This window comes from Syngnathus floridae, unplaced genomic scaffold (genome assembly GCF_059516105.1).
Source record: "Syngnathus floridae isolate MCC-2025c unplaced genomic scaffold, RoL_Sflo_1.0 HiC_scaffold_73, whole genome shotgun sequence".
In the NCBI taxonomy this organism is placed as follows: Eukaryota; Metazoa; Chordata; class Actinopteri; order Syngnathiformes; family Syngnathidae; genus Syngnathus; species Syngnathus floridae.
The window spans coordinates 60001-63833 of record NW_028284102.1 but is presented as its reverse complement, the minus strand read 5'-3'; positions in this window follow the sequence as shown (position 1 = coordinate 63833).

Below are 3833 nucleotides of genomic sequence, written 5' to 3'. Positions count from 1 at the left end.
CTCAACCAGCGTAAAGTGTCCGCCTCGGCTGGTTCCCCAGGTCGGTCACCAAAAGTGAAAATTCGGCCTCTTCTCCTGGAAGTCTGGCCAAGTTTGGCGAATATTTTCTGAGTGCCAACGACTCAACCAGCCTAAAGTGTCCGCCTCGGCTGGTTCCCCAGGTCGGTCACCAAAAGTGAAAATTCGGCCTCTTCTCCTGGAAGTCAAGCCAAGTTTGGCAAATATTTTCTAAGTGCCAACGACTCAACCAGCGTAAAGTGTCCGCCTCGGCTGGTTCCCCAGGTCGGCCACCAAAAGTGAAAATTCGGCCTCTTCTCCTGGAAGTCAAGCCAAGTTTGGCAAATATTTTCTAAGTGCCAACGACTCAACCAGCGTAAAGTGTCCGCCTCGGCTGGTTCCCCAGGTCGGTCACCAAAAGTGAAAATTCGGCCTCTTCTCCTGGAAGTCTGGCCAAGTTTGGCGAATATTTTCTGAGTGCCAACGACTCAACCAGCCTAAAGTGTCCGCCTCGGCTGGTTCCCCATAACGGCCACCAAAAGTGAAAATTCGGCCTCTTCTCCTGGAAGTCAAGCCAAGTTTGGCAAATATTTTCTAAGTGCCAACGACTCAACCAGCGTAAAGTGTCCGCCTCGGCTGGTTCCCCAGGTCGGCCACCAAAAGTGAAAATTCGGCCTCTTCTCCTGGAAGTCAAGCCAAGTTTGGCAAATATTTTCTAAGTGCCAACGACTCAACCAGCGTAAAGTGTCCGCCTCGGCTGGTTCCCCATAACGGCCACCAAAAGTGAAAATTCGGCCTCTTCTCCTGGAAGTCAAGCCATGTTTGGCAAATATTTTCTAAGTGCCAACGGCTCTTGAGCCGAAAAGTGTCCGCCTCGGCTGGTTCCCCATAACGGCCACCAAAAGTGAAAATTCGGCCTCTTCTCCTGGAAGTCAAGCCAAGTTTGGCAAATATTTTCTAAGTGCCAACGGCTCTTGAGCCGAAAAGTGTCCGCCTCGGCTGGTTCCCCAGGTCGGCCACCAAAAGTGAAAATTCGGCCTCTTCTCCTGGAAGTCAAGCCAAGTTTGGCAAATATTTTCTAAGTGCCAACGGCTCTTGAGCCGAAAAGTGTCCGCCTCGGCTGGTTCCCGCGGTCGGCCTTCAAAAGCGAAAATTCGGCCTCTTCCCCTGGTAGCCCTGCCAACTTGTGCGAATTTTTTCTAAGTGCCAACGGCTCTTGAGCCGAAAAGTGTCCGCCTCGGCTGGTTCCCTCGGTCGGCCCCAAAAAGCGAAAATTCGGCCTCTCCCTCTTTAGGTACCAGGGGCTGGGGTACCAGGGGGAGGGTGCAGTACCAACTTTGGTCTTCAGGTGCGCCAGAGTACGCTAAATGGTCCCCCTAGTCAGCGTACTCATCAACGATTTACCCCCCTTTCGCAAAATATAGTCAGAACGAGCATGGGGGGCGCATAATTTACCCCACAAAATGAAAGGGCCCGGTGCCGAGCGCTTGGTCATGGCCGCCAGCAGCGCCCCTTGCTCGGTGGGAACACAACACGCAGGGTTGCACAGCACCCTGGAAGGCACAAAGAGAGTGAAAAATTTTCTAAGTGTCACTCTTGACGAAAAATGTCTAAGTGCCTCTCTTGACGAAAAATTTCTAAGTGCCACGCTTGACGAAAAATGTCTAAGTGCCACAGCGCTCGAAAATTTCCTAAGTGCGAGCACGGCTGTGAAATATTCAAAGTACAAGGAACGCTGGCAGAATCTCTCGACGGCCGTCTGCTCCCGGCGGCCGCCGTGAAGTCTCCCCTCCCGGGGACGGCTGTCTGCTCCCGGCAGCCGTCCTTAACCCCCTCCCCACACGTTGGACGAACACCAGCCGAGGGCGAAAGGCTCGCGGTGTGGAAGGATCGTGGCCACGGCTAATCTAGCGATGCCCGCGTTGGACGGTCACACCGCACGACAGAGCGGGGCCTGCATCCGGCGCGAGGCGGCCTTCAGGCACGTGGCTCGAGACGACCTCACCCGCCCTAGCCCGGAGCGGAAAGACTTTGAAATTTTCAAAGTCCAAGGAACACTGGCAGAATGGGAGGACCGGCCGCCTCCTTAAACACAGGCCGGAGAGATGGAGCGGGATCAGCGGCCCGCGCGTTGAGCGAACACCGGCCGAGGGCGAAAGGCTCGCGGTGTGGAAGGATCGTGGCCACGGCTAATCTAGCGATGCCCGCGTTGGACGGTCACACCGCACGACAGAGCGGGGCCTGCATCCGGCGCGAGGCGGCCTTCAGGCACGTGGTTCGAGACGACCTCACCCGCCCTAGCCCGGAGCGGAAAGACTTTGAAATAGTCAAAGTCCAAGGAACACTGGCAGAATCTCTCGACGGCCGTCTGCTCCCGGCGGCCGCCGTGAAGTCTCCCCTCCCGGGGACGGCTGTCTGCTCCCGGCAGCCGTCCATAACCCCCTCCCCACACGTTGGTTGAACATCAGCCGAGGGCGAAAGGCTCGCGGTGTGGAAGGATCGTGGCCACGGCTAATCTAGCGATGCCCGCGTTGGACGGTCACACCGCACGACAGAGCGGGGCCTGCATCCGGCGCGAGGCGGCCTTCAGGCACGTGGTTCGAGACGACCTCACCCGCCCTAGCCCGGAGCGGAAAGACTTTTCAAAGTCCAAGGAACACTGGCAGAATGGGAGGACCGGCCGCCTCCTTAAACACAGGCCGGAGCGACCGAGCGGGATCAGCGGCCCGCGCGCAGGGTCTTTGAAATGTACAAAGTCCTAGGGACAATGGCAGAATCGCTCGACGGCCGTCTGCTCCCGGCGGCCGCGGTGAAGGGACTGTACACCCCACCCGGGGACGGCTGTCTGCTCCCGGCAGCCGTCCTTCCCCCCCACCCCACACGTTGACCGACACCGGCCGAGGGCGAAAGGCTCGCGGTGTGGAAGGATCGTGGCCACGGCTAATCTAGCGATGCCCGCGTTGGACGGTCACACCGCACGACAGAGCGGGGCCTGCATCCGGCGCGAGGCGGCCTTCAGGCACGTGGTTCGAGACGACCTCACCCGCCCTAGCCCGGAGCGAAAAGACTTTGAAATATTCAAAGTCCAAGGAACACTGGCAGAATGGGAGGACCGGCCGCCTCCTTAAACACAGGCCGGAGCGACCGAGCGGGATCAGCGGCCCGCGCGGAGGGTCTTTAAAATGTACAAAGTCCTAGGAACAATGGCAGAATCGCTCGACGGCCGTCTGCTCCCGGCGGCCGCGGTGGAAGGACTGTACACCCCACCCGGGGACGGCTGTCTGCTCCCGGCAGTCGTCCTTCCCCCCCACCCACACGTTGGCCGAACATCAGCCGAGGGCGAAAGGCTCGCGGTGTGGAAGGATCGTGGCCACGGCTAATCTAGCGATGCCCGCGTTGGACGGTCACACCGCACGACAGAGCGGGGCCGCATCTGGCGCGAGGCGGCCTTCAGGCACGTGGTTCGAGACGACCTCACCCGCCCTAGCCCGGAGCGGAAAGACTTTGAAATTTTCAAAGTCCAAGGAACACTGGCAGAATGGGAGGACCGGCCGCCTCCTTAAACACAGGCCGGGCGAAAAATATGCGAATGTTGGGCGGAAAGACTTTGAAATATTCAAAGTCCAAGGAACACTGGCAGAATGGGAGGACCGGCCGCCTCCTTAAACACAGGCCGGGCGAAAAATATGCGAATGTTGGGTCTCATCCAAGAAAGGGAGTTACCGGCCGCCTCCTTAAACACAGGCCGGGCGAAAAATATGCGAATGGTCCATCCAAGGAAGGAGGACCGGCCGCCTCCTTAAACACAGGCCGGAGAGATGGAGCGGGATCAGCGG